Source organism: Manis javanica, chromosome X (assembly GCF_040802235.1).
Source record: "Manis javanica isolate MJ-LG chromosome X, MJ_LKY, whole genome shotgun sequence".
NCBI lineage: Eukaryota > Metazoa > Chordata > Mammalia > Pholidota > Manidae > Manis > Manis javanica.
The window spans coordinates 120,947,581-120,967,062 of record NC_133174.1 but is presented as its reverse complement, the minus strand read 5'-3'; the positions used below and the strand labels follow the sequence as shown (position 1 = coordinate 120,967,062).

The 19,482-nt window shown below is 39.6% G+C and overlaps 1 long non-coding RNA gene across 3 annotated transcripts; it reads right to left on the bottom strand.

The window, feature by feature from the left end:
• Nucleotides 1–2,968: 2,968 nt before the first annotated feature.
• LOC108405646 (uncharacterized) lies at nt 2,969–19,348 on the bottom strand. Of its 3 annotated transcripts, XR_005058597.2 has the most exons (8): nt 19,097–19,342; nt 17,201–17,298; nt 8,696–8,809; nt 7,349–7,419; nt 7,031–7,165; nt 5,316–5,369; nt 4,391–4,615; nt 2,969–3,228 (listed from the first exon to the last, which is right to left on the bottom strand). It is a non-coding gene; the product is annotated as an uncharacterized lncRNA (long non-coding RNA). The 3 variants fall into 3 exon arrangements; XR_001855241.3 differs by lacking the exon at nt 2,969–3,228 and having other exon boundaries at nt 4,222–4,615; nt 19,097–19,348; XR_001855240.3 differs by lacking the exons at nt 2,969–3,228; nt 17,201–17,298; nt 19,097–19,342 and adding an exon at nt 13,769–17,173 and having other exon boundaries at nt 4,222–4,615.
• Nucleotides 19,349–19,482: the final 134 nt, after the last annotated feature.

Here is a 19,482-nt window from a genome sequence, read left to right as displayed (position 1 = left end):
TTTTATTGCCTTTTCCATGATTGGAAAATAGAACTTCAGGGGCTTTAAGGATAGAAAATGGGATAAGTAAATTCCACATTATGGAAATTGCCCATTACAAGTGGCACAGAGTTCCTACAGGGAAAAAAAAGTCATTTTTCCTCCACCTACTATATATACACACACACACATATACACATAAATTTTCATATATATGTATATTTTTTCCAATAGAGTTCAACTCCTAACACAGGTATCTCTAGAGTGTATATTACCCTCTCTAAAGGAATACTCCCGTCTTTGGCATAGTCATTTTGGGACTCAGTCTGAGCTGGAACTATTCAAATTAGAGCACTGAGGAGCTGAGTTATAAGGGGGTTCCACTGTACTAAGTTATTTAAAGTCTTTAAAACCAAGCATAACCTCTGAGCTATGAGTGATTTTGTACATATTTCAACACTGGTGCAAGGGAGTCACTCGTCCACAGAATACACTGTACCAGCAACTGATGCCTATTTTGTTATGCTGACACTGATGCAAGAATGGTCCAAGTGCTCCTCTGTTGTTTTTAAGCATTTGTGAAAGCAGTGCAAGGAGTGGCTCCCCTAAATTTATCTTCAAAAAATGAAACACAAAAACAACAATTATGAATAAACTTCCACTGACCTTCAAAGGATGAAAACGAGAATTCTAATACACAGTCAAAATAGGCCTTGCTGATACCACACAAATTCAATGTCATGAAACTAGCAGATGCACAAGTGAATATTCTCTTGAGCAATTTCTAACATCTAAGCATTTTCTTCCCGTTTGATGGTACAATTTGTGGAATTTAGTCAGAGGGGGGTGGCTGTCAGTTCAGGGTAGAGTTGTATCTGTGTTAACTTGCAGTGCTTTTTTATTTCTTCAGGTAGTGGTGACTTACTTGCAGGTCATGGAATCAAAAGGTGACTAGATGACAGAAAACCGTAAGTTGCATCATGGGAGCAAAAGGTGACTATTTGAGAAGATAGAAAATGGTAAGTTGTATCAAACAAGTACTGGTGGGGGCGGAAATCAGGATGTGCTTATTAGCTTTGCTGCAGAAAACGTGTAAATGCAGTGACGGAAACAGGCTAGTAGATCTAGTGATGGGGTATCTGGAAAGCAGCCCAACAAAGCAGGCCGCTGAGTGCCAACAGCCTGACGCCAGGGGCTGGGCTCCCATGCAGGTCAGGCCAGGGCTTGGGAGACCCAGGCCTGTGCTTCCTCAAGCGGGCGAAGCAAGCTCAGAGTAAAAGAAAAGGTTTGGTGACTTGCTTTTGCTGGGTTTACATAGTGTTCCTTAGTGGAGTACTGAAAGGAAAAGGAGCCACAGAAAAAAGGGAAAGAAAATGTTCTCATGTATTTTCAAATTCTACAGCATCAATTCCCCCAGAAACTCTTAATAAATGCTCCCCCCATTCTTTTGCAAGTATAATAGACCTGCTTTATGTAACCAGTGTTGGGAACAGGGACCTAATATTGGCCCACATAACAGCCCAGTGTGGGCTCTGGCTGTTTAGAGAGGTTTTGAATCTCCCCAAAATGAGCTCTATTACATTGGCCTTCTTTAGATTATATACTGATACAGAGGAAGAATCCTAAATCCTAAATTGGAGAGTAAAAACAAGGAGTCAGGTAGGGAGAAGAGGCCCATACTGTCATTATTTGTAGTTGGAGAACTTCCCAAAGGATTACATACAATGTAAATCTCATTAACTAGGATGCTGAGTAGACAGTGAGGCTGAACTGACATGGTTTTGTTTGTTTTTTAATAGTTGTCAGCATTTAGGTAAAAGCCTTTTGTGTGACCCATCTCCACATTGGTTTTTTAAATTAATTTTTATTGAGGTATAACTGACATAGAACATATTAGTTCAGGTGTACATGATTAAATATTTATATACATTGCAAAATAATCACCACATTGGCTACTTAACATCTGTCACCTTATATGTTAAAACCTTTTTTTCTTGTGCTGAGAACTTTCAAGATCTATTCTCTTAGCAATTTTCAAATATGTTATTAACTAGTCACCATGCTGTACATCATATTCCCATGAATTCTTTATTTTATAACTGGAAGTTTGTACTTTTCGACCCCCTTCTCCATCTCTCCCACCTCCTGCCCCCTGCCTCTGGCAGCCATCAATCTGTTCTGTGTCTCTTGAGTTTGTTTTTTTAGATTCCACATATAAGTCAGATTATGTGGTATTTGTCTTTCTTCATCTGACTTATTTCTCTTAGCCTAATACCAATACCCTGTAGGTCCATCCATGTTGTTGTCATAAATGGCAAGATTTCATTCTTTCTTATGGTTGAATAATATTCCATTGTGTGTGTGGGTGTATATGCCATATTTTCTTTGTCCATTCATCCATCAACGGACACTTAAATTGTTCCTATATATCTTGGCTATTGTAAATAATGCTGCAATGATATGGGGGTGCCTCTTGTTGACCTTGTTCTAAAATGCCTAGCTCCACTCTCCGGACTTAGGAACTGGTGATAGAATTGGGATCTCTTAGTTGAAAAGTAGGACTGTCAGTGCCAAGGGTGCTCCACATCCCAGGCAACATCACCTTCCAACCAGAATCCTAAACCTGTATCTAGAACTGGGTTAGCTGACAGTGTCCTGAACCCAGGAAGGTTGCAGGGTGGGGGCAGGTTGGTTACATGCAGCATTGACAATGGTATGACAATGGTATGCTTCTTTCCATCCAAATTACTGGCTGGGAAGAAACTGAGTTTTAGTGAATTTGAACCTAGTGAGGCTGAATTTTCCTTAGCATTAAAAGCTAAAGCATTAAGGTAGTGTCCAGAGGTTCAACAACTCTCCTGTCCCAGCAATACAAGTTACAAACCCTCTGGGTCCCCTTGCAAGGTCACCTTTTTAACTCTCAAGAGGTTTCAGAGGATGAATGACCCCTTAGTCATTCTTGAAGGAAACCCATCTAAAAAATCCAATGTGCTCTTGAATAGTTACTTCAGACTGAAGATAAGCTTTTCAAGTAGGGGTCTGTTTCCCTCAGTGTGACTTTAAAAGGAGTTTTTGCCAAGCTCAGCTCCCTGCATCACCAGGGTGACACTCTTAAGTGAGGAGGGGGCAGAGCAGCTGGACAACTGATGGTTTTTTGTGAGGACACTAACATTTCTTCATTCTATTACCAGGCAAAGCATCAACAACAAGGACACAGTACAGTTCACTAGCTAGTCTTGCATCCAACACCTGGAAAATAATGAAAGAATATTAAAAAGTGGGAGGATAGAAACAAAGCAATAAGCCTAGAGCAGGGCTAGGCACCTAGTCCACTCTGAGTAAGGGTGAGCTGAAGGGAAAGAGTACAGTATGAACTTTCCCAAGATATTTTAGCAATAATGAAATAGTTTCTCCCATTGTGGTTTAAAATCTCAACAGCATATAGATTTGTGTGTCATGTTTTTTTATTAAGTGTTCAATATACTAAACTAATCTCTTTCTTTTCCCTCTGATTGTAGGTTTGGTTTAAGAATAGGCAGTCCATGTGTTAGGGACATCAGAGGGCTTTAGTTCTCAGAAATACATCCCCCGTTGACACAGGTCACCCTGTTTGCATAATCTTGGTGGACCTTATGATGCCATTTTTGTCCTGCAGCCCAATTATAGTTAGGTTCTTCTGGTGCCACTGCAGCCCAAAACACAGTGCCATCCTTTGGTTTGGCTTTGTTTGACCTGGCATGGGCCCCTGTCATCAGCATTCATTTTATAGTCCCTATCTTCTAAGGTATGTTTTCTGACAGTTTCTCAAAAGTTTTTCCCTCCCAGATTCAAATTCTTCCTAGACCATCATCAAGAGCAGCTCATTAAGTGCCCACTAAATGAACTGAAAAAAATGAAAAAAAGTCTGTGCGTTGTATTTTATAGGGCAGTTTTGTATTTTCGCTAAAGACATGAGTTCTCTATACTGGTTTTTGCGTGCCAAGTGGAGTTAGTAGACTATGGAGAGGAATTGCCAAGGAGTGGCAAGGGGGCTTCTTTTCATGAGGTGACATCCTGGAATCATTATCATCAGATGCTGCACTTCTCAGATGCATACATGTGCAAGACGGGGTTGGGTAAGTTCCCAGTGAGAGCACAGTGTGCTGCAAGAGTAGCTCAGGCACAATCGTGGACTCTAAAGGAATCTTCCTAAGCAGCTCCTTGTAGGGCTTTATGGGAAAGTGGCATCTAAACATTGATCTACTATGCTTCAAATTCTCCTTTTTGTGCAGGCCATAAGGGAACAGAAACCATTCTGGCCCAAAGGTCCTGCTCCTTCAAAGGAAACACAAGAGGAGACTCCCTCAAAGCCAGAAAGAGGCTCCTCCCCTTTTCCCCCGATCCATCCACCACAGGAGCCATATGATTGTACCTTGCCCAGCTCAGAACTGACAGTCATGCCTTCAAATGTATTCAGCCTCATTTCAGCATCCTTGAAAGAACCCTGGTTCCTGATGATTAAATGCTTAAGGGAACCTTTGGTTTAGTGTTGCTGGAAACAAAATGAAGGAGATGGTCCCACATTAATGAATCATTGAAAAGAAGCAGTCAGACCTTGGCATTCTTCATGCTGTCTTCCTGATGTGAAGCTGCCAGGCTAGAAAACAACAAAAATAAAAATATTATGATAAGAACTAAGGAATTACTGTTAAATTTTTTAGGTACTATACAGACAATTCCCCTCATTTGTGGAGTATAACAATGAAGCAAAACTGAAGGAACAAAACAGCAGCAGACTCACAGACTCCAAGAAGGGACTAGCAGTTCCCAAAGGGAAGGGGTTGGGAAGGGTGGATAGGGAGGGATGGAGAAGGGGATTAAAGGGGCATTATAATTAGCACTCACAATATAGATAAGTCACGGGGAAGGCAGTATATAGCATGGAAAAGACAAGTAGTGACTCTATAGCATCTTACTATGCTGATGGACAGTGACTGCAATGGGGTGGGGGGGACTTGCTAACATAGGTGAATGTTGAAACCACAATGTTGCTCATGTGAAACCTTCATAAGATTGTATATCAATGATCCTTAAAAATTTTTTTAGGTATGGTAATGGTATTGTGGTTATGTTTTTTTTTAAAGAATATCTATCTTTTAGAAACATGCTGAATTGCTTATATATGAAATGATATCTGAGCCTCGTTTAAAATGATTGGGGTGGCGGGGTGGCAGCACTTCCCACAAGTTGATAACAAGCAGGGTGACCTGTGCATGGGAGACATTACACCATTCTTGGCACTTTTATACATATTTGACCTTTACCATAATAAAAATTAAAGAAAAAAACCTGGCCACCTGTGCTTCTTTTCCTTTTTCTTGGCCTTCTTGCTTTCTTTTTGGTATTTTCATCTGCAAATTAAAACACATAATAATTGAAAAAGTTTACCCAAAATTCCTAGTACCTTTGAGCAGATAGATATATTTTTGCCATTCCATTTGTTGTTACAGAGAAATTCATTCACTCAAACATTTTGTCAGGAACCATGCTAGGCACTCAGAACCACTGGTCATAATATGTATTAGGTGATATAGGAAATTATTATTAATTTATTGGGTGAGATAATGGTATCATCATTAAGTAGGAAAATGCCCCCTTTTTAAGGAGTTGCATACAGAAATATTTAGCATCAAAGTATGATATTTGCAATTTTCTTTGAATAACTTAGCAGAGAACCCATATTTGAAACAAATATGTCAAAATGCTGACAGATGTTAAACCTGACTGATAGGCATATGGTATTAATTATACGATTTCCTTTACTTTTTTAAATGTTTGAGTATTTTCATGATAAAAAGGGAAAATAACCCTGTGGGGGGGGGGGATGCTTTCCAAGGACTCAGTCTAATGGAGAAGACAGAGGTAAAGAGATGATGGAATCCAGAGAGATAGAGGGAAGCATGGGGTGCTCTGGGCATATAGAGGAGTTTCAAAAGCAGGCTGATTTGGGGAGGGTGATTGAGGAATGGTTGCCCAGGAAAAGGTGACTCTTAAGCTAGTTCTTTTAAAAAATCAGTTTTTTTTACAAAAGCAATGCACGCCCATTGCTGAGATGAGTAGGCCAAGCCACATGCAGGGAGGGTCTGACATTGTAAGCAGACAGAGTCTCTGTATCAAGTAACAGAATCAAGAGAAAGACCATGGAATATTGAGACAGAAAGTGGTTCTCAGGCTATGGGATGCTGCAAGAGAGAGACCCAGGTCTATGTGATTACCGAGGCATTGAACAGGGTCCAACTTCACCCTGACGGCTATGGAGAGCTACTGAAGGACTGTACATAGGGGACTGACCTGCTCAGATTTGTGCTTTAAAAATGTTCAGTCTTCCAGCAGTGAGGAAGAAAAGTGACAGGGGGTGGGGGCAGGAAATCCTGGTGACATCAGAGGAAGGAATCAGAGGAGGGAGCACCTTTGTGTCATGTGTCCCCAGTGGAAGCACCCTCTGTCCAGCATCAGCCAGGAGAGGGCACAAAAGGGTGGCTTTTTGTGATGTGCCACCCCACAGGAGGTGTTTTCCATAATCAGCTGCCGCGAGGGGGTCTTTTATGATTTGCCTTTTTGAAAACTGCACAAAGGTGCCTACTGAGTGTGAGAATTTCACAAAAGAGCTGCTCTGCTGGGCAGAGGCAGCCTGTATATGGTTTGGTTCAGCACCATGGATCTCATAACCCAATCTCAACTTGCTTTGGTGCCACATGCCTTGTGCGATTACACACAACCAATCTGGAGCCATACTGCTTAGGTGTGAATCCCAACTGTGTGTCCCTGAGTGTGGTACTTAGAACCTGCTCTGTGCCTCCATTTCCCATCTCTATTATCCTACCATTACTACTGTGTGGATTGAACAGCAATAATGAATATCAAGCACTTAGCAGGGTGGCCACCACAGTGAGCAAGAATTCAAAAACTCTTGTCCCTTACTGTTATTTTTAAGAACCTTCCTCTAAAATAAGCTTTAAGAAGTACAACTCGGTTTGAAGAAAGGTTTGCAGAATGATGTTGCCTTTCTTACCACTGGAGTCTGTTTCAGAATCAGAGTCACTGTCACTATCATCAGAATACTTCTTGTATTTTCTTTTAGATGATTTTTTCTTTCTCCTTTTCTTGGACCTTTATTTTGAGCAACTAGATTTCTTCTTCTTTTCTTCTACATTAAACAGAAATAAAAAACTAAGTTCTAAAGAAGTATTTCTGACTATCAATTTTATTATATTTGAAATACTGAAAAGGAATAGATGACAGGCAATTTGAGTAAAAGCAAAGTCTAATGTTCAACTATAAATGTATTTTGTAACTCCTCAATAAAAAAAGCTCTGTATTTAAAGAATACCTTCTGAGGTAGAAGATGAAGTGGTACTTTTCTTTGGCTCTTCATCCTCTACTGGTCTATGTTTATCAGAGCTGAATTTAAAGAAAACAGTTATAAGCATCATGAAAGTGATTAAATGGAGTATAAAGTATAGACTTGACAATTTTCAGGAACAAATTAAGAAACATTAAAAGCAAACACTGGACTGCATTTATAATTGTACAGTTCAAATATCTACCACCTTCATAATAATATAATAATCGTTTACATTGCATGATGCTTTAGAGTTTACAAAGTGCTATTTACTGAAAGCAGCACATAAGATTAATATTTTCAGAAGAAACCACCAGGTGAAGGTCGCGTGAACCATAAGGAAAGTGAAAGAACTGGAGGCAAGAGGGCTGCAGGAAGGCTTCCTAACTGTATTCTCTGTGTGCAAAGGCCACACGGCAGAGCAGCACCTGTCTGTCTCCCCAGAGCACGAAGCACCTGACAAACTACAGCAGAAGATTTCATTGTGTTGTAAAGAATTTTGAAAATTAGCATTATTAAAATTCTAAAATAATTTAAAAGGGAATTTCTGTATCACATAAACTTTTTCTTTGGATTTCACATCTGGAATAATTCAGGTATTGTGTAGAAAATTGTTTTGGGGTTCTTTCCAACTCTAAAGCTATGATTTCAGGTTCTTATCAGGGTGTCTATAAGAATAAGTTTCTGATAATGCTTTATCACCCTGTTACAAATTACAAAGTTTATCTATCAAGTGCATTGTCTCAGCTCAACCTTAAGTAGACACAGAAATAAAAGTGAAGGAAAAAGTGGTTTACGAATAGCACCAAGGAAGAAAGAAATGAAGAAGAAGACACATTAAGCCTTCAGATAGTACTGGACACAGGAAAATAAACTAAACAAAACTATACTCATATATCCTTTTTAAAAATCCCTTTGTAATGCTAAATCTGGCAAGCAATTGGGTTGAGAAAAATATCAAAATAATATAAATGTACCATTTAACATTGAACCCTTCTATGAATAAGAAGTTAGCACCTCACGAATTATAATTTAAAGAGAACAATTAGCATGCCAACATCCCCTGGCAACATATTTTAATTCTTAGGTATGTTCCATGTTTTAAAACTTACAGGATATAAGAGGATAAATCACAGGAAAGAAAAAAACGAGATATATTTGAAGTTCTTCACTTAATACAAAATTTGACAATAAACTCTAGATTTAACAAATGTTATATTAAAAAAATATTTCATAACAACTTAATCTGGTTCAGGATTGTATTACTCAGCTAAGGCTGCCATAAGAAAGTACCACAGACTGGGTGGCTTAAACAACAGAAATTTATTTTCTCACCATTCTGGAAGTTAGAAGTCCAAGATCAAGGTGCCATCAGGGTTGGTTTCTGGGAGAGCTCTCTTCCTTGCTTGCAGGCTGGGGCCTACTCTGTGTTCTTACATGGTCTTTCCTCTGTGCACATACGGAGACAAAAATAAAGATATCTGTTGTCTCTTCCTCTCCTAAGGACACCAGTCCTGTTGAATTAGGGCCACATTCTTATGACCTCATTTATTCTTAACTACCTCCTTAAAGGCCCTATTGCCAAATATAGTCACTTTGAGGGTTAGGGCTTCGACATGAATTTTGGGGGAACACAATTCAGCCTATAACAAGGATTCTCTGGAGAAAGTCTTCATACTTTAGGAGTTCCCAATTCTCCAATCCTATCTCAATTTCCCAGAAGACATAGGCATATAAATTATTACTCTATTGGTCCAGTTAAGTCCTAATCGCCCTTTATGTTTTAAACAGTAAATTAATAAAAACTTGGTGTGAATGTAAACTCAGAGAATTTGATGTTTTGATAGTACAACCAAATGGTACAGATTACAGAGAGCCTGGGAGGCTGTCAAGTATGTCCCTTCTGCTGCGTGATGGCAGAGCTCCTAATTGCCCATTTCATCTTCTGCAATATGTGACAGAAACAGTTTCACATTTGGAAATAACTTCATCTGAATATACATATTTGCGAAAAGAAAAGGAAATCTATTTCAATTTGGTAAAACAGTTTAAAATATGAAGCACTACAAGTAGAAAATAAAGGGAGCAATGAAAAGAAAAGTTTAATGTGACAGAAGTTTTATTCAATGAGATTCAGGGTTTGTTCTCTCGTTTTCCCTTAGTTCTTTTTTGGGAAAGGAATGCATTTTCTACCTGCTCTTTGGAGGAAACTAAATTTTTTTATGATGTTTGTCATTTCCTGTTTTAATTTTTGCTGTTAATCAAAAACTGAAAAAAAATTTTAAAGGGGCTCAATTCCCCAAAGGTTAGTATCTTATGTCTCTATTTGTTTTTTTTAAAGATCCCTTACAAAATAAATATATTTGGTTTCATTGTTTGAATAAATTAATTTTTACTTCTTTATTCAGGAGAAAAGGTATTGTAACTATGAAGAGTTGGACTCAGACGGTTTCCACTTCAAGAAGCAGACAAAAGTAAACATAAAATTAACAGTTGTTCCCAACTTCAAGCTCTACTACAAAGTCACAGTACTCAAGACAATTTGGTATTGGCACAAGAACAGACCCACACACCAGTGGAACAGAATAGTCAAGATATTAGCCCAAACATATATGGTCAATTAATATATGATAAAGGAGCCGTGGATATACAATGGGGAAATGACAGCCTCTTCAACAGCAGGTGTTGGCAAAACTGGACGGCTACATGTAAGAGAATGAAATTGGACGATTGTCTAACCCCATACACAAAAGTAAATTCAAAATGGATCAGAGACCTGAATGTAAGTCATGAAACCATAAAACTCTTAGAAAAAAACATAGGCAGAAATCTCTTGGACATAAACATGAGCAACTTCTTCATGAACATATCTCCCCAGGCAAGGGAAACAAAAACAAAAATGAACAAGTGGGACTATATCAAGCTGAAAAGCTTCTGTACAGCAAAGGACACCATCAATAGAACAAAAAGGCATCCTACAGTATGGGAGAATATATCAATAAAGGACATATCCAATAAAGGGTCAACATCCAAAATATATAAAGAGCTCATGCACCTCAACAAACAAAAAGCAAATAATCCAATTAAAAAATGGGCATAGGATCTGCACAGACAGTTCTCCAAAGAAGAAATTTAGATGGCCAACCGGCACATGAAAAGATGCTCTGCATCACTAATCAATAGAGAAATGCAAATTAAAACCACAGTGAGATATCACCTCACACCAGTAAGGATCACCACCATCCAAAAGACAAACAACAACGAATGTTGGCGAGGATGTGGAAAAAGGGGAACCCTCCTACACTGCTGGTGGGAATGTAAATTAGTTCAACCATTGTGGAAAGCAGTATAGAGGTTCCTCAAAAAACTCAAAATAGAAATACCATTTGACCTAGGAATTCCACCCCTACGAATTTACCCTAAGAATGCAGGAGTTCAGTTTGAAAAAGACATATGCACCCCTATGTTTATCGCAGCACTATTTATAATAGCCAAGAAATGGAGTGTCCATCAGCAGATGAATGGATAAAGAAGATGTGGTACATATACAAAATAGAATATTATTCAGCCATAAGAAGAAAAACAATCCTACCATTTGCGACAACATGGAAGGAGCTAGAGGGTATTATGCTCAGTGAAATAAGCCAGGCAGAGAAAGACAAGTACCAAATGATTTCACTCATCTGTGGAGTATAAGAACAAAGCAAAAACTGAAGGAAAAAAACAGCAGCAGAATCACAGAACCTAAGAATGGACTAACAGTTACCAAAGGGAAAGGGGCTGGGGAGGATGGGTAGGAAGGGAGGAATAAGGGGAAAAAGGGGCATTATGATTAGTATACATAATGTGGGGGGGGGGCACACAGGGAAAACAGTATAGGACAGAGAAGACAAGTAATGATTCTATAGCATCTTACTACATTGATAGACAGTGATTGTAATGGGGTATGTGGCAATGATCTAGTACCAGGAACATACTACACATTCTGTGTTAGCTATGAGGGTTTCATGCCTGGGAGCAGGAACAGTAAAAACAATCCTGAGTTGCACTGGAGACCTACTTTTCCAAGTTAAATGTTCATTGATAATGGGGGAATCTAGTAACCACAATGTTGTTCATGTAAATGTATATTAATGATACCAAAAATAAATTTTTAAAGAATTAATAGTTGTTGGAATATACAAGTATAGGGGCCACTGAAACCTACCAAACTGTAGATACATAGTTCTTGTAGTATAAGGCCTAAAATTAAGGTTCAGCATTATGTGCTGCCTTGACATTGGGAGAAACCAGGAGAGCCTCCATTGGCCAAACTGCATATTCCCCTCTCTAATCTGCTCCTTTATATGATCCACTAGCCAAACAACCCTCTTTATCAAAGGGACTCTGCAGTTCTGGATTTTCCCTGGGTACTGGGTCTCAGTATATTGGCCAACCTGAGGATTTTCATCTGTCCAATGTCAGGTGTCCTGTGCTCAACCTCCCCATAACCTTAAGGTGGAAATGCCTCCTCACCAACAGGATGAACAGGAGACCATTAAAATAGTCCCTGTGGCTACCTGTGCTCTTAAGATAAATTCTTTATCCTCTACACACACAAATTCAAATTTCATCCAAGCTGTTTTTACATCTTTTAGTTAGAATTCTAAAATAAGAAACTGTTGATTTCTGATTGACACAGACTGGGGACACCTTTTTGAAACATTTAACTTGGAAAAGTAGGTCTCCAGTGTAACTCAGAATTGTTTTTACTGTTTCTGCTCCCACACATGAAACCCTCATAGCTAACACAGAATGTGTAGTATGTTCCCAGTACTAGATCATTGCCACAACACTAAAAATTCCAGTACTATTTTTATCTCTTTTATAGGTGAAGAAATGAAGTTTAGAGAGGTTAAATAGCTTGCATAGTGTTTTGACTTTATTAAACTAACATTTGTTAAGTGGAGCACAGAGTGTGGGACAGTGAGCCAAAGTTCAGTAAGAGCAATTGAAATCAAGTAGTGACCGGTCCTGGAGGAAGTACACAGAATGCCTGGAAGAGCCACACAGGGAGGTTAAGGCAGAGTGCAGACAGACAGGATGTGGGGTGCATACCTTTATTAAGGTGTGTGGGTGGAGTGCTTTGCGGTTCCCAGGGTAGGGCCACATTGTCAATTTAAACCGAAAGAGGTGGGGTTTGGTAAGCCCTTGAGGGCTTTATCTAAGGGTCCATATTTCATATAGGCTCCAGGATGCAGAGGAGACAGCTGATCACAAGGGCTTTTGGGGAAGTCGTATCAAGAACTCACATTTGCTTATGATTCTATGAGCTGCTATCTAGGGCATCTACTTGTATGGTGGGGGTGGTGGCTAGTGTCACTTTAAGGTTCCTACAAACCACCTGGACAAGCAAAATGGATGCGGAGACAGCAGTACCATGGAGTAGCTTAGATAAATAAACCCTCTACACCAAAAGTCACACAGGTATAAGTGGCAAAGCAGGGCTTCAAACACAGGCAATCTGAATCCAAAGACTATCCTTCTCTCCACTTATGCTTTATTGACACACACTGCTGGAAGAAAAAGAATCAAGACATCTCCCAACTATTGTAATTTCAACCTACCCCTCAAAGCCTGTAATGTCTAAAAATTTCTCACTTTTTAACACATACAAGGCACTTAGCACTGTACCTGACACATTGCATAAGCATTATATATAAACGAATACTTAAGCAGCAATAATCATAACTCCCCTCTCCTTAAACTATTTTTCCATTCCAATGCTCAGTTTCATTAGAGGAAAATTTATCTCACCACCTCCCACCCTTTCCTCAGGGTGATGATTGAGACCACTTAACAAGACCCTTGTCGGTAGCCTCAGCGGCAGTTTAACACGTCACTTTTACTACATTCATCCAATCCCATCTTGGAGGAAGGGTTTTCTACTTTCCAATTTTAATCCTTAATCTCAACCCTTCCCAATTCCATACAATTTCCACTTAAATATCCTGTTATTATCTCAAACCGATCTGTTCATTCATTCAATAAGCAATGGTTGAGCTCTTACTAAGTGCTAGAGTGCGAATTCTGTGGTGAATAAAATCGGGCTCCCCCTTTCCAAAGATTCAGTCTAGCGGAGGGAAAAAAAAGCTCACGAATAACACAAAGCAAATAAATGAGATATGCCCGCTACAAAACCAGAGGTGGTGGGGGAGACACTGTATGAAGGGGCCCCTGGATGAGTGAGAAGTAAGCGAAAAATGGCAAATAAAGGGCTGCTGTGGATAGACTGAAGAAAAACATGAAAATGGGCGCTAGGAAGGTAGAAGGGATCGAAATGCGAACGGTTAGAAGCAGAATGAAGCATAAAGCGGACTCCGAAGGCAGGTGGGCTCCTCACAGCGAAGGTGCGCCCGTGTCACTCACTTCCGCCGCAGGCTCTCCTCCCTTTCCTTGTCGAGAAGGCTAGGCCACGGCTTGTCGCCCCCGCAGGGGCGCGAGTAGCCACCGTAATGGGCGGACGAGGAGGCAGAAGCGAAGGGGGTGCCCGTGGCGCAGAGGGCCGCTCTCAAAAGCGTGACCGCGAGCGGTAGCGATAGGACTGGTTTCAGGAGCCTTGGCTGAGGCCACACAGCTGATGGCTGAGGCCACTCTGGTCCCCCAAGAGCAAGAGCAAGAGCGAGAGCAGCGGCCCCGCGGGGAGCAGGCGGCTTTACTGTGCGCAAAGCTCTTGGACCAACTGCGGACGCTTCCCTCCGGAGCCCGAGGCCCCCCCCCCCCTCCGGATTACAGAACAGAAGGCTGAATCCATGTTGCCGTGAAAATAGAAAACATTCTCAGGAACCCGGGAAGTTCCTTGGCTCCCAGACCCCAACGCTGCACAACCTCCCAAAACTGAGTATAGCGTGGAAACCATCCCGGGTACGTCGGGAAATCCCTTCCCCCGGCCTATGTGGTCTCCAGCAGCTGTGAATGGCGTGTGTGTATCCGTGTAAATAAGCCGTCGCTGCAGTTGGCTTCGCGCATCCTTCCGGTTCCGCAAGAGGCTTAAAGGATCTAAATAGCACGGAAGACCAAGTCTTTCTCAGCCTCATACTTCAAATAACTGAAGGGACCACAGGATTCATTTCACAGAGTGGTCGTAGCAAACAACGTCAATTTTACTTGTGTTCCAGGTGTTTTCTATGCGTGCATGAGTGTGTGCTACACATATTCTATACTATTTGGAGCTTACTGTGCCTCATACGTGTATGTGTATACATATATATGTATGTATACATGATGTATTCCCAGACATGTGTGTATCTATGTACATATATAATATATAGGAATGGCACAGATTGAATTACATGTTTTTTCTGAGTCTATCCTGAATTAAAGAACGATCTAAATGGGATAGAAAGGAAAGGCACAAAGTATATTCAAAGTATTTCCTACACAGGGACAGTATATTTATTTTAGTGTTGTCAGATTTAGCAAAAACAAAAAATTAAGTAGAAAAAAATTACTTACATTTCAATTTTAGATAAACAAAGAATAATGTTTTAGTATAAATACGTCCCATACAATAATAATGCAGTATTAAGTGCCTATTTTCTATTGAAGATGAGGAGAAGGCCACTGTTGTAACCTCCTCCCTCCTCTTCATCACCTCTAAAATGTATTCCTTATTTTGTAAAGCTTTTTACTTGGTGTTTGAGAATGGGTGGCAGGCCACCCCTGATATCCTGAAGCTGGCACAGTACTCAGGTAGGCCATGTTCTTCTGTTGGACATAAACTCACAAAACATCAACCTAAGATAAGGTCACTAGGAGGCTAATGAAATGAGGCAAAACAAGACCAATTCATACTTTTGTCCAAGCACAGACCAAAAAAAAGGTATTACACCATCCAGAAAACAACAATTTACCCCCTCCCTTGGCCAAAGTGGGTGACTGCTACTTAACCAATTGCAGCTTTATTTTTGCTAGTCTGCCAGCCCTATAGATAAGATTTACTGAGATGTTCAGTCATACTATTGCTCTTGCTTTCTGACAGCATCTGATTTAGAGTGAACTCCTGCTTCCTTAGACCCTCCCCTAAGTCGACAAATACTGTTACAGGTTCTTTCTAACATCCCCTTACTGAAATACCCAACAGTTCCCAATGGTGTGCCTTCTTCCTCTCTGCAAATGATATCAAACCCAACTTGTTAACTATGGGTATGTTCCTGGTGGTCTTTGGTTGAAAGGCATTGACATGTTCCATTGCCTAGAATGCTATTCCCCAGATATTTGCATGGCTCTTTTCCTTAGTTCATTCCATTCTTTGCTCATACATCATCTTTTCAGAGAGGTCATCCCTGACCACACTATTTACAATAGCACCCTCATCATTCTCTATCACTTTATGCTGTTTACTTTTCTTCATAGTACTCATTACTATGTGATACTACATTATATATTTAGATAATATATACACATGTTTATTGTATGCTTTTCCCATTAGACTCTAAGTTTCCTGAAGACTGGGACTTCATCTTGATGATCACTGCATCCACAGTGACTAGACATTGCCTGGCACAGAATAGGTACATGATAAGTATTTAATGAACAAATGAATGAATGGATTTTTATTGTGTCAGGGTTTATAATAGTTCCATTCTGTCACATATTCATATACTCAACCTTGTGTTTCATCTTAGTCCTCCACTTAAATAGATTGGCTCACTGTAAAATATCCATTATTCTTTATTTTGACTCATTTCTTATTTGATTTGATTTCATGCTGCCGAGTTATTTTTCATAAAGGACCCATGGATGGTATATTCCCTCAATTTTTTTCATATTTGAAATAAGCTACCTGTTGGGGTTTTTTGGTAGATTGTATTATTGTTAGCAATTATCCTTTCCCTCTTTCCCAGTAGGAGGGTTATATATCCCTATCCAACTGACTTGGAAGGTATTAAGAAGAAAAGGAGAATCAGCACTAACAGACATGCACTTAAAGAGAGAATTGGAATTAAGGAGAAAAGGGGATAGTGATGAAAAATAAACATGTTTAGCACCTATTGGGTACCAGAAACTCATTCATTCAACATTAAGTAACCATATCTATCTACCAATTATTGTGTCAAAGCAGGCTGCACAAGTAGGTTAGTGCTTGGGTTGTGTCTTTCTGGAACACGAGGCACTTGCCAAACAACAGGAGAGGCAAAGTGTGGATACAAAAGGAAGGGTTATCCCAGGCTCAGGATTCCAGGCACAGATACGGAAGCAATAAATGATGTGTCATATTTTGGAAACTAAAAGTAGTTTGACACTACACGTAGTTAATTCATTTAATCCTCAAAACAACTCTATGGGAAAATGTTACTATCCCTGTTTCACAGATGAAGACTCAGACTCAAGGTCACACAACTATTAGGTGGCAGTACTAGGATTTTAATCCACTCACATCTGCTCTTCAAGTCTTTTTTTACACTATACCTTATTTGTACTTGTACTTCTTACACTTGTGTAGTGACCTTACTAAGTCTGTGAAGCTAAATGTAATTCAGGGGAAGGGCTCTAGGACTGAATGAATGTCATTTTAAAATCTTTTATCATCAATTAATATGTATAAGTACCCACAAAATTATTGGCATTTTAACACAGAAGACTTTGCTGCCCTAATAGAATTCATAATCAAGTTGAAACAAGGCCAGCAAACACTAACACCTAACTGATTCCATTATAAACCAATCAAAAACCTTTCTAGAATGTGAAAGCTCCAACTGATAGCTCCAAATCCTTTGTTTTTAATCCACTGCATACTTCACTACTTTATTTTCCTTGACCCCCTTATCAGCGTTTGACACCATTCCTTGAACCACTCACTTCCTTTGGCTTCATTCATTCAGCAGATGTGTATCAACTCCTTTTGATATAGGTTCTTCTCCTTAAAATCTCCTGGGCTGTTTGAAGTAGGGTTAAACCTGCAGATAAAAGGAAAGTGAAAGGTGGAAACACTTGTTGAGAAACAAAAAATTAATGAAACTTTCCAATGATCTTGTCCCAAAGGCAATTTTTAAGGCCATTCAAGTTTCCTGGTCTGCTCTTCTTTCCTACTGAGAACTTAACTTAAAAAAAAATTCCCTTCCTGATCACTGGATCCCCTTTAATTATAGGTAGCTTTCACATTCTTTTTTGCTGGGCTAGTGAGTGAGGGACATGACCAGAAGGGAAGAGGTTTCCTGTGCTTTGAATTAACAGGTTTTCATCATACCTCAGTTGAGGCTCCACATTTTTAAAGCCCTTTCAAGAAGGGACAAAGGCTAAGCAATTCTTTTGGCGGCCTTGGTGCTGTTGGTGCAAAAGAAATTGTATTGTGTCTTCCAGTTTATTGAGAGATGACCAACAAACATTTGATATGATGAGTGGCAGCTACATTGTGATCTGCATTTCAAAGATATGTCTATGTTAGTTTTAGTTAACTAAGCCACTGAAAGACAGAGACCCTAAACTTTTAAGATGCACTTTGTCATATTTCCTTAAATTTTTTTTTGCTACTAAATTTTGGAGAAGGGTGACTCAGAAAAATGGTCACTAATTGGCTAAGTAGTTTTGTTAAGTGCTCAGTTGCCAGGAAAATACTACCATCTGATCTCCTTTAGTTTCTTTTATAACCATGCACTCCTACTTCCCATGAAATGCTTTCTATTAAACAATGAGACTGTCATAATTTTAAGTCCTAATCAAAAACCAATAATGCAGTAATGCCCACATAGTTTGTTTTCCCACAATAAAAAATCTTGGAGAAATGCCTAAGGAATTTCATGTGAATTTATTTCTGTGTGAAAATGCAACTGTATTACACCACTTTGGTGTTTTACTATGTGGTTTTACTTTTCTGAGGAGAATGTACAATAATTAGGGATAGATAGATGATGACTTCCTTGTCTGATTTCATGTTAAGGAAAATTAATTAGATCTGTTTTCATTCTGGAATAGCCTGATGGACATTTTCTCCAAGATTTTTGTAGGTAGGAGGCACAGGGATTTTGACTAAATCGGTGTAAATTCAAGTTTTTGGAAACTGATGCAATATTATCCTATACATAATTTTTTAAAAGAAAATGAAGGTAGTGAATGGCCTTATTTGTTGAAGAAAAAAGCTATTGTTTTGGCTGTTTAGTTGACTCTGATCAATAACCAGCCTAAAGGAAATAAATATTTTGCTTTCAAAATACCCATTTGGTTGCTTCATTCATCATGGTAGTCAGTCAGAAGTGTATTACCAGAGGATTTCAAAAAATTACCACAACTCATTTGTTTATTCATTCATTAAACAATTACTGAACACCTTCTGTGTGTCAGACACGAAAGCCCTTTAAGGAGGAAATGCTATGTAAATAAAAGTCATAGACTAACAGTGCAAGTCTTAGTATCCATCTTTCAAGATAGAGCTCAAATAGAAACATTCGGTTTGCTATTCCCTTCTCTGTGTCCTACATCTTGTACAAATATTGTCCATGTGTGTGTACCTACCTACTGAGCTCTGAAAAGGTAAAGAGACCTAGGCTTATTCATTTTTGTATTCCATAGAACCTAACACAGATTTGGTACAGATGAAACAGGTGGTCAGCAAACGATAATTGAAATGAAGGAAATAACATAGTATTTATATTACGTATATATATTCTATATAACATTTAGTATTCAGCTGAAAAGATAGTACTTGTTGAAACACTAGATTTATCTCTGAAAAATAGTTGATTGTAGTGTAGCTGTTACCTTGTTTTCCTAGAAGTTTCTATTGCGTTTACTCAGATTGTATTTCCAGGTGGCTATCATCTTAGCAGGCGACTGGCGCAGTTTCAAACTTGCAAAAGAAATGGAAACCCATAGAGGCCCTACCAGTTTTTATGCCCTAGAAGCTTGCGCTGAATTTAGACGAGGCGACTAGCTTCCCTTCGAACCCCGCCGCTCCTGGCTATATTATCCCACCTTTCCCTTTCTTTTTTCCCACCCTTTCGCCCTCCGGAAAGGGCGGAGCACTCCAGAGCTTCCCAGTCTTCCTCCGCCCCCTGCGGAAGCGGTCGAAGCCGAGTGGGGCGCCGAAGCGGGGCCGCGTAGCGCTCGCGCGCTTCCGGAAAGACCCGAACAGCGCTCGGAAGAGG